Here is a 12,644-nt window from a genome sequence, read left to right as displayed (position 1 = left end):
TCTTATGTAAAAAATATATATATATATATTAAGGGACTCGACTTTTGGGGTTGTGTCAACTATAACATCTAACTTACCTAGATCCAACCCATTAACTAACCCTAAATCCACACTTCCTTTCTTGTGACTTGTTCTACTAAAAGATGTCGCCGCCTGGTCGTTACTTCCTTATTTCATCTTACGTCAACTCTTATCTAATAGAAATCTGGATCTGATAGCTTGATTCTCCTAAATAGCTTGAATATGTGCTCAATGTATGGTCCAGTTGGTCTGACCAACCGATCTAGTCTATATTTTGTAGCTCTGAGTGAATGTGAAGATGATGAAATATTATTGACATTATTCAAATTTTAATGATTGATGATGAATATAAATTTAGATTTATGGATAGCTTTTAAGATAAATTTGGATACTCTAACAAATTGTCTTTGATTCACTGCAATAGAGAAACTAACTTGTTTCCGGTATTATATATATTAATGATTAATTTGCGTTATATTTTTATCATAGATTGAATTAGACCGTTAAAAAACTGTGAATGAGCAAAATTAATAGATCTTGACTCTTGGGTGCGTTTGGTTTGCAAAACATCAAGTATTGTACATAACAGTACAAGAAAGAACAACACAATATAAGGGAGAACAACACATGACAAATTTTTATGGCATTGAATAATTTTTTGTTTTATACGAGTTTTGGGGGACGAAATGCTATTTTTGTATTTTAGACAACCTATACGTGGGACAAAAAGTTGTGTTGTGGTTTGGTGAGGGACAAAAATATCAGTTTTTGTTTTGTCCCTTGCCTCTAGTTTGTTCTGTTGTTCCTGAGACAGTTTTACAAATCAAACACTGGACAACTGGAGTTGTTATGTCCAGTCCTTCATTTTTTAGCAAATCAAACGCACCCTTAATTGTATTAGGATATACTCTATCCGTTCCAAAATACATGTCAGAGTCATCCACCACACACATGTCAATACACAATTTTGACTATTAATATCTTTAATTATATATAATAAAAAATTATAAAAATTTGATATTTTGAAAATATTCATTGAGACAAATCAAACATCTTTTTCTTCTCTCAGTGAAAAATCAAACATCTTACATGCTAACATTTGTATTTATATATTAGTTAAAAAAAATGGTCAAAGTAAATTATGGGAATAGTGTACATTGTAAAATCGCGACATGTATTTTGAAACGGAGAAGTAATTATTATTCAGCGTGGGTCATTCGACGCTAAAAGAAGACATTATATTATTAGTGTGAGCTTAACCAATGCAAATATTATGGTCGGCTATATATAAAAACATTAGCGGTAGATTAGTGTCGGATGGTATTATTATAGCCTATCTCAACTTACACAAGTGAGACACGTAGTTGATTATAATATTTGAGTCCAAATTCCAAGTGTTTCTATCTGATTCTGGGAACCCATTATTTTCCTTAAAAAAAGATTATCCTTCAATCAGGCTTCATTAATTTATTTTTTTCTACCAGCATATGTTACACTACGTGGCAAGAAAAAGATTAATTTAATCTAACAATTCAACTAGTCAAAAATTGTAAGCCTATTCTAGGCCATTCATTTTCAACCTTCTTTACAAACGTCAACCACTCTTATTTTATCACTCTTTACATTTTTTATGTTTCTACCATAATGAACAAGAGTAGTGTTATTTGAACATCTATTTGCTTGACAATCAAATAGACACTCTTGTTTTTACAAAGGAAAATATGTATTGGCACGAAAATCAAAGTAATAGAGAGAGAAAATAAAAAATGAAATATGAGTATGAGAGAGAAAGTTGTCACAAAAGTTGTACAAAATAGTTGTACAAATATCTTTTCTCAATGAACAACATAGGACATCAGTGCCTCCTCAAAACTCTCTTCTTACAAAATATACAATGTTTGGTAACATAAATACGGTGTACTAACGTTCAATATATATAATGTTAGGTAATAGAAGAACTAAGATAAATAAAATAAGAAATAAACGATAAAGGACTAAAACAAATATTTTCTCTGTAAAAAAGCGAATGCATCGTAAAAGATAAGGGATATAAAATATGTTTTGGTTTATTCATTTATATCAGATAATTATCTAAGATATTAATTTATGTACATTGAATATCTAATTATTGTAGACACAAAAACGCGTAGATGAGATAGTATAAGTCTCTTCTAATTTAACCAAGGTTTTGAGTTCGAATTCAACCTTGAACATGCAGCTGAGTTCGAATCCAACCTTGGACATACAACAATGTTAAAACTCTTAGGGGAGTTTGCTGCCCATTAGAATTCAGGAATTAGTCTACACAATTGCGCGCGAAGAATACATGGACCTCTCCTTGCTTTTTTTTTTAAAACTTTAACATGTTAGCATGACCCGAACAAAAAGGAGTGGTTGATGGATCCTATATTTTAAGCCATCGAGATATATGGTCGGGAAAAAGTAGTATTGTTTTAATAATTCAAAAGAAATATAATTCACGTGACGAATGTTTTTTTTTTGACAGAACACTTGACAAATGTTGTGTTACTTCATCAAATTTGTACTAAAATAGAATAAAACCAAACGAGGAAATAAAACGTGAGTAAAATGTTGCAAAACGTGACAATTTTTAAGTTCCAAAACCTTTAGCCCAATCATAGACCTAAATAATTGATTATCAAGGACCACATCCGAAAATCTTTCTACTGTGATTTGCTCATTAAATTTATTATCCAACGTTGAATTTATTAGGTAAAATTGATTTCAGTTTAGAACGAGTTGAATGTGAAGCGATTTATGGTTGGAGTCATTCACATAAAAGTGAGTTGAAAAATAAATTTGAGTGTAAAAATTACGGTCAAAAGCTACAAATCAGTATAATCAATTCTAGAGACAAAATTTGGGGGATTCGAACTGTAAGCCGCTACATGTTACCTCAAACATTTGTTATCCCTGAATTTCTCTGTTACATTCATACCCATTCTATCAGCTACTATTTTTCACTCAAAATTGATTCAAAAAATGGTAGCAAAAATCCACCAGGTCCAAAACCTTTGCCAATTATTGGTAACCTTCACATGCTAGGAAAACTTCCACATCGTTCCCTTCAATTGCTTTCTCAAAAATATTGACCCATAATGTCCTTCAAATTAGGACAAGTCCAAACCATTGTGGTTTCATCACCTCAAATTGCTGAATTATTCCTCAAGACCCATGATAGTATTTTCTCTAGTACACCCAAAGCTTTTGCTGCAGATTATATGACATATGGTAAAAAGGGAATAATTTTTACCGAGTATGGCGACTATTGGCGCAATATGAGGAAATTGTGTAGCGTTCAATTATTGCATTCTTCGAAAGTTGAGATGTTTGCTCCTTTGAGAAAGGAAGAAGTTGGATTGTTGGTTAAGTCACTAAGAAATTCAGCTACATTACATGAGGTTGTTAATGTTAGCAAGGTTGTAGCTGAGCTTATAGAGAATATCACTTGTAAAATGATATTGGGACGAAGCAAAGATGATTTCGACTTAAAGGGGCTTGTTCACGAGGGCGATGTTATTGACTGGAAAATTTAATCTGTCTGATTATCTACCTTGGCTACGCCCGTTTGATCTTCAGATATGATATACATGATATCAATTCTATTAGCAATATAGTTTAACGTATTATTTTAATATTTTTCTATTAGACGAAATTTGTATGAGTCTCATCAAATTTAATTGAGAATTGAGACCCACTCATTCATTATCCACGTGTATCCACTTTGAAGATAGTAATGTAGACATTTGTGGACATGATTTTCAACTCTTGCCGTTTGGTTCTGGTCGAAGAGGTTGTCCTGGATTGCAAATGGGAATTACTTCTGTTAAACTTGTTGTGGCCCAGTTACTGCATTGCTTCAATTGGGAGCTTCCGAATTGTATGTTCTATAATGAGTTAGATATGTTAGAAAAATTTGAACTCACAATACCGAGAAGTCAACCCTTGCTAGCTCTGCCAACCTACCGTCTGGCTGTTTAGTCGGGTTTGGGTTCCCTGCAAATCAAGGATATCCGGCCAAAAAATTGATTTTAGCACGTAATGATTCATGTGAGTGTTTTGTATGTCAAAGTTTATTTTTCAGTAAGATGTATTTTTTTTTTTGTTATAAAGAACAAGTTGTTATTGCCATTTTTTTTTTGTGTATGCTATTTTTCGATCTTTTACCTCTTTCCATGTTTTTAAAAAAACGCATATGCTATGTCCCAAATTTGACTCGAGATAGTTTCTAATAAACTTCTTTATCAAACAAATAATTAAAAATGACTTTTAATATGGCTGTTGGCATTCATTAATAGAAAATAATTAAAAAATTGTACTGATGAACCAAATTGTATTGATGAACCAGTAAATATCCTGTGGATTTTTCTGCTAATAGATTAAGTTTCCTGAGGAATTATCTGCGGAAACAGTTTTGCTGCGGCATTACCTGCGGAATTGGCTGCGGAATCACATGCAGAACGTTGGAGGATACATTCACGGGCAGAGGAATCTCTCCCATTCCTGAGGACATTTCCGTAGGAAAGTTTCCATCGGTTTCTAAAATTCTCACGAAACAATTACCCGCGAAGCTATTACCTGGGAGTGAATATCCCTGGCAAACTCCGCAGGAAACCTGTTTATTGCGGATTTATCTCCATTTTCCGCAGGAAAATCGAGAGTTTCATGGAATGCACCCTATGTTTGCCTATTTTCCCTCTATTCTCACATACAAAAAAAACATAAATCTATGTCTTAGATTTTTATAACAAAAAGGTTTTAGCATGGATATAAAGAAAATAAAAAGAAATGCAAATTAAAAGTAAATTTTGTCGAAGAAGATGAAGTACAGCCATATTTGAATTGGACATTGTCCTAAATGTATGAAACCTGGAAAATAAAATATAGAATAGGGTAAGGAAAACTTACAATTTTTTATCAAAGAGGTGAGCCTTATTGTTGATGCAATGCTTCATTTTTTAGGTACAAAGCTCATAGATTGTATTTCTTTTCTTCTTTGTGCATGATGAATCTTTGTATGAATGGTTTGGATGATGTGGTGTGAAAAATTTGAAGGTTTAGGAGGTACGTTAAGGGTTGGTTACGGCAGTAGCCTAGTGTGACGGTTGGCCGCAACCCTCTCTGGATTTTGTATGGGCCGAATTTTTTGAAATGGTTGGGGGTTCTAGGACGGTTGCAGTTGTAGCCTAGTGTCACGGATGGCCATAATGGTCTCTCTTGTTTGTAATGGTATTGATATGGAGATCTACTAACATGTAATATTCAGATTTAGCTTTGGAACTTCGTTTATGATTTCTTTCATATACTAACATGTAAGTAATGAATTTAACCACACTCTAGTCTGTCATCCTGTCTTTTCTACTCATCTGCTAAGCTTGGTTGATGAACATTTTTTTCTTCTTAATTGATTACGAATATATTTGATTTTTGCAGACATTTCATTGCGAGGATATTTAGTTGTGTATTACAATATGTGAACAAGACATTTCTCCGTTTTTTCAAAAAAAAAAAAGACATTTCTCCGTTGTTGCCTCTGTCGTTGCCATCTCCGTTGTTGTCGCTTGCCGCCTTTGTCTCTATTGTTACCTCTGGCCGCCACGGTTTTCGCTGTACATATAGCATCACAAGTCACGACTACCTCTGTCCATGATCTCTCACGGTTCTCTGGCTCTGTGCATCAGCATTGCAATCACTAGCAACGACGATGGGGTATACAAACCTGACATAATCGTCGGTGACTGTTACTTCCTAGCAGAATTATAGATAAACGAGGAAGTGAGTTTGGTCGTGGCGTGCAAAATAACTTCTAAGAGTAGATCAAATTAGAGTTTAATATATTACTGATGTCATTCGTAGAATTTTTACGAGTGGGGTTCGTGCACATAAGCATTTTTCTATTATATATCATCACAACCCATGGATACAAAATGATATAACCACCACAACTCCAAAAGGATGTCGTAAAAATCTATCCTGAAAACCCTCAAATTCCTGAAAAGACCAAAAGGAAGTCGTTACAATGTCTCAAAAAATTTCCTCGGAACAACAAAACCTGATTTCAACAACAACTACGCCAACAAAACCTTACCCAACATCGAAAACGACATCATCAAAAGAATTTCTTCATAGAACTGACCACAACAACATCACTCTCGATTCTCTCAAAAACCCGCAAAAGCGCTAAAGACTATGACGATGAAGCTCTAATTGCAATTGTGATTGAAATATATCCAACGGTTCTGCAACCACTCTTGATTGAAATTTATTTTCTTAAGACATAAATAATTCTCTCTTAATCCAACCACTTTACAGTAGGTTGCACCATGCATCCTTGGTAGAGGATCAACTTTAGACTACTCAAATACCACCTAACAGATTCATTTAATATGTACATCATATGTATTAATTACTTATCTAAAATAAGTGTAGCAAGGAAGCTCATCAATTTTTCAAATTACTTATTCTTATAGTTTATTTCGATTTTAAATTGTCTAAAAGAAATAAGCAAATTCAACCGTTGATATTGTTCAAAACTCTTAGAACAGTTGCTTGTATACAAATAATATTAAATAATTTGTATAAATAAAAAGGATTGTTTTTTTTTAGCAAACTGAGTTAGTGTTAATATAAATATGGATTTAGGTACATATCATTAAGCTCAAATTGTGGGCTAATATACATCTAAGCATTGAGAACTACTTGTTAATCACAAACTCTTGTAGATAAAAAGTTCTCCAAATTACATTTAAAGAAACTAATTCTATTGCAATTAATCACTTCTTCCTTCATCACCACCAACATTAATCATCATCATCATCTTCTTCATCACCAACATCATCATTGATGTCGTTGTTGTCATCATGATCTTCGTCATCATCAACATCATCACCATCATCGTCATCGTCGTCATCTCTGTCATCATGATCTTCATCATCATCGCTGACTTCAGACTTTGACTTATCACACCCTTCTTCCTCTGGAGGATTTGTTGAGACAATCATTCATATTTTTCATGAATATATATCAAAGAAAAATAAATAATAAATAAACTAATCGAAACTCGAGAAAGACAACTTTTTTGAAATTTTTACTTAATAACTTTAACTTGTAGAGTATAATCGTTATCTAATAGATCCAATCTACTTCATATGGCATTCTTTTACAATCACCACATTCTTCACATGTGTTCCACAATTTAGATATACACAAGAAACTTCTCTTAAAAATTATATAATAAAAAATATAAGATTAAAACATACAAATCGAAATGGTGAAAAGTACGGTATATTTTGTGAAAAGACAAAAGAAAGATGAGATGAGATGAGATGAGATCAAAAGTAACTAGGGAGTGAGGAGAAGGGTGATTAAACGGAGAAGATTACTAACTCGTGAGATCAATCTAAAGTGAAGATATGTGTTCAGAAAAAAAATTGAATCCCTTAAAATAAATAAAAAAATTATAGTTTTAATCCATGAAATATATATGTTCGTATGTAAACAAGAATAAATACATTGTTCTACCATAAAGGATTCATGCTAAGGATAAATTAAGAACTGAATATTAGTATATAATAAAAAAAATGAATGTAAATCAAAGCTGTAGATTTATATTGATGGGATACCTTTGGTACTTCACCGATTTGATAATTTTGAGATATATGATTGTTTTCATCATCTTCACATTCACTCGATGCTACAAAACATAGGCCAAATCGGTTGGTCAGACCAATTGAATCATATATTGAGCACATATTCAAGCTACTTATGAGGATCAAGCTATCAGATCTAGAATTATATTAGATAAGAGTTGAGGTCAGAAAATTGAAATTGGATTGAATCGGCTCAATTGAATTTGATGGAGGAACCACATAACTAATTATCAATGGACTCTAAGTCTAAGAGGTAGTGAAATTTTACAAAAATGATTAGTAAACTTAGATCCCCAAGAACACAAGAAAGGAAAAAAAAAATAGTATGCAGATATAAGGCAAAGATGGAGAACACAAAGAGTAATAAAAGAAGAAGTACAATAGAGAAGTATAAGATGAAATGAGGACGAAACGGCAAGGCGGCGACTTTAATAGAACAAGTGACAAGAAAGGAGGTGTGGATTTAGGGTTAGGAAATGGGTCGGGTCTAGGTAAGTTAGATGTTATAGTAGACAAAAGCCCAAACATCGAGACCCTTAATTTTTTTTTTTTAGGGAAGAGTCTCCTTCAACTTATCCATAGGTACGTGCATATAAGCATAATTATTAAAATATTGCAGAAACATAGAGTCCCTTAATTTTATTTTTTTAGGGAAGAATCTCCTTCAACTTATCCATAGGTACGTGCATATAAACATAATTATTTAAATATTATTGTAGTTCATAATGTAAACTATTTTTTCAACAATTTACATTCAAGTTTTAATATACAAAACAACTCATAATATGCTTTTTTTTATGTGAACCAAGCATCTTATGTGTGGAACTATAAAAATTAATCTTTTGATATTGATAGGATCATAATGGATGACAAAACTCTCGTTCGAGAGATTGATGACAAAGAGAGTGGAGTAAAAAATTTAGCCATAATAATTTATTTATTTTTAAAATTTTACAATAGGATGAAAGGAAATCATTGACTTTAAAACTAATAACATATCATTTATGCTTTGAAGTGAAAATTATATTTTATTTGTCGATATGCATGTCAAAAATGTTGGTTACAATATTAACATATTTTAAGGTAAAATCGACGCATCTACATATTTAACTAATACTCTATTCATTATTTTTTTAAGTGTGTCCGTCTTTCCGCATTTTTATTTGCGTCAACATTTAAAAATTATAAACGGTGTTTTTTTTATGAAATTTTGATTTTGATTAAAACTAAAAATATAAATGTTTGTTGCTTTCAAGTTATAACAAATTAAATTAACCATGATTATATATTTCAATGACACCAACAATATAAAAAATATATATAATCTAAATTCTTTTTTTAATGACACCAAAAACGATCTTTATTATAGAAAAAGTTGTTTAAGGGTATAATTGGGATCATGAAAAAATAAGTATAAATATATTTCATCTAATTTGTTACACTTTTTGAATGATAAAAAAAAAAAAAAACAGACATAAATTCATATAGCGTTTGTTACATTTTTTTAATATTTAAATTTATTCTTATCTATATGTTGTATGTGTTAGTTGTATTGAAAATTGATGATATTTTTGAAAAGAGAAAAAGGGAGCCTAAACGAGCCGAAAATATTATTTTCTTTATATATGGTATAGATATCAAAGTATTGTTTAAATTCACAAATAACATAAAACAAATTTTGTTTAAAAAACAAACTTGAGTTTTCTAAAGAGATAACATTGATTTGTTTTATTAAAAAAGAGTAAATAAGAGTAATTTAAAAATGATATAATTGATGGATTGTACTCTTAAACTTACAAAACGACAATTAAATAGAAACGTTAAATTTGCACTCAAATGACACTTAAAAAGGAATGAGGGAGTATTTTTAATGATATAAAGAAATACTTCATCCGTTCCAAATTATATGACGTTTTAGACATTTCATATATACAGGGCCGTCCCTATGAAATAGGAGGCTCGACTCTCTATTTAAAATAGGCCCCCAATAGAATAAAAAACGCAATTTTTTTGTGTAGTTAAGCTTTATTAAAAAAAATAGAATTAGAAGAGCTTCTAAACATAAAACGAAATACAAAAAATTAAGTGAAAGAGAGATAGAATTTACTAACGACGTTGTTTGAATTTGTCACTTATCCGTTGTGGGAAAGGGAAAAACGAATGGTTTGATTGTTGTGATTCTTTCAATGAAATAGCTTTTCAAATTGACTGATTAAGTAATTATACAAATTGGGGTGGTTTGATATACCAGATTTATGTCCAGATAGAAGAACTAAAGTCTAGAAAAACCTCAAACGTGTAAAGAAGTAACATATATATTTTTTATTTAGGTGGGGGTGGGTATTAGAGTTAATTTTTTTTTTTAGGCCCATAGCTTTTCGAGGTCCGGCTTGATTGAGCACCTTGCATTCCCTCAAGGTCGGGCCTGCATATATATATTAATAAGAAAATTGCTTTTCTGACATAGAAAACTTCACAATGACACAAGTAAATGACATAATTGCCCCCAGCGGCAGTTAACAACCGCTCAATAATACTCCGGCAGTTAACAACCGTTGGAACCTAGAGGCAGTTAACTGCCGTTCACACCAGTTAACAGAACCAGTGCAGTCTGCATTGGTTTTTTCCAGGAAATTTGTCTTGTTTTACCTATAATTTCAAACGGCAATTTCGGAGGAAATCAAACCGAAACAACAACATCCAACAATCACAATCATCAATATTTCATAGTTTATCAATTATTCGGTAACATTACACAAAACAGATAATGCGTTAACGTTTCACAATTGTTTGAAATTCGTCAAATTTTCCACATTATGCAACACATTACACGTAATGTACATTAATTACTAATAAATGTGAAACTCAAATATATATATATATATATATATATATATATATATATATATATATATATAGTTAAAGGTTAGTTACATATCACCCCAAAAATTGGTCAATAAATTATATAACCCAAATAATACGTCGGCGCGTATCAACAAAAAAAACAGATTAACACCGACCAAAAAGTGTCATATTTCATCTAATAAAATAAAATCATCTAAATGTTCCAGAACATCTTCAAATTCGGTGTTTGCTTTAACCGGAGTGTCATCAAACATAATTGGATTGTCTTGATTTGTTTGTTTTTTTGGTGGAACCGGTCTCTCATTTAGCTCAATGTCCATGAGTGTTCGGAAACGATCGTGTTGATCAAATAATTCATCCTCCCATGTTGCCGCCTCTTCGCTCCTGTGTAGCTTCCACTCCGTGGATGATGGAGGTAGTGGGCAACCATCTTTCAAAGAAAGAAGGACAAATTGATTTGGGATTAGACCAAGGCAAATCATGTTGCTTTTCGGGTTAACCGGAGGCCGACCTCTAAGTGGTAAAAAAGTCTCGGAGATGTAGTCTAAGTGGGTAGTCATCTCTAACACCGGCCTATTGTAACATGATGCAACGATGTGTCACATATCCGGCAATGTCAACCATTTGTCAGGAGGTGCAAAACTACTAGCATTTTGGGAGGATAAAATCCATCCAAGATGTAGTTGTAACGGCGCTCGCTTTCTTGATATTTGTCATGGACTCTTTCCTTTTCTTCTTCAAATTTGTCAAAATAGTTTTTGGTTTCACCGAAGAATCGGTCAAGTCATGTACAATCTTCTTGCCGTCCTCCATTCCGGCAAGAAGGTGCCCTGCTACATACGGCACCATCTCATGGTTGTGAACGCCATTAAGAATAGTCAATTTCCAAGTATTTTATTCCCTAACGACATATCCACGCACCTTGAACAAACACCCACATTTTCTTGATCCCGTTGTTTCATGCTTCACTTTTGTCTACGGTACTTTGTGCTCGCCGCTCCGTTCACAAACCAACTCCAACATAGCATTTCTACCTTCACAAGATCTTCTAATGATAATCGTAAATCCAGCCCTATTTGCTTGTCGACGGACCCAACCGAGAAATTCGTCTTTATCTTTCCATGTGTCTCGGGTCAAAAATAAATGAGTCGTGTCCACTTCGTTGTCACGAAGTTTCCACACATCGTAATTGACGCTTGAAGCCGCAACTTTAACAGAAGCTTCGACCTTAGCGGGAGCTTCAACCTTAATGGAATCGACAACTCTAGGTTTTCGATCACCCGGATCATCACCCGCATTCTCAACCTTATCTATAAATAAACTACATACAATTACTAAACTAATTAATAAACATGTATCTATATATCTTATAATAACATAAACAAACCAAAAAAACAAAAAAAAAAATTGTGAAAAAAAGAAATTGGCAGTAGCACTGCCAAATGAAGTTTTGAAAAAATTTCTAAGTTACCAGCGGCAGTTAACAGTCGCTCACATCCAGCGGGAGTTAATTGCCGCTCGTTCTCGTGACAGTACAAAAAAAAAAAAAAAACCAGAAAAATCAATCAAATGTAATGGATTTTAACGGTGTAATACCTATTCTTTGATGCATATTGTGTGTACAAACGTCCTAACAACCGATCAACAATGATTTGGAACCAAGATTTTGACAAATGATTTTTGAAATGGGGATTTTTTTTTATTTTATTTTAGGAATGGTATGGTGATGTAAGGTGATGAGTGAATATGAGGTAGGGTTTTTTGGTTTTGGGGGGAAAGAATGCAGCAGTAGTTAACTATCGTTGGGACCAGCGGCAGTTAAACTGCCGGCGGTTTTCCCAACGGTAGTTAACTACCGCCAGGGGCCCTTACGTAAATTACTTGTGTCAATGTGAAGTTTCTCATGTCAAAAAAGCAATTTTCTATTAAGAAATGCAATTAATTTTGTATGAATAAGAGATATTATATGTTGCTTTAAAAAACTATCCTTAATAGATGATATGAGAAAGATAAATTAAATAATTGAATGAAGAGGTAGTAATAAATAGTTAAGGATATAATAAAAAAAATAACATTAATATTTCATTG

General features: G+C 32.5%; 1 pseudogene; it reads left to right on the top strand.

The window, feature by feature from the left end:
- The first annotated feature begins 2,930 nt into the window (after positions 1-2,930).
- Positions 2,931-3,627, top strand: LOC25496865 (cytochrome P450 CYP736A12-like; annotated as a pseudogene).
- Positions 3,628-12,644: the final 9,017 nt, after the last annotated feature.

Source organism: Medicago truncatula, chromosome 6, assembly GCF_003473485.1.
Source record: "Medicago truncatula cultivar Jemalong A17 chromosome 6, MtrunA17r5.0-ANR, whole genome shotgun sequence".
Classification (NCBI taxonomy): Eukaryota; Viridiplantae; Streptophyta; class Magnoliopsida; order Fabales; family Fabaceae; genus Medicago; species Medicago truncatula.
Note: the sequence above shows the minus strand (reverse complement) of the source record. Positions and strands in the feature narration are given on the sequence as shown.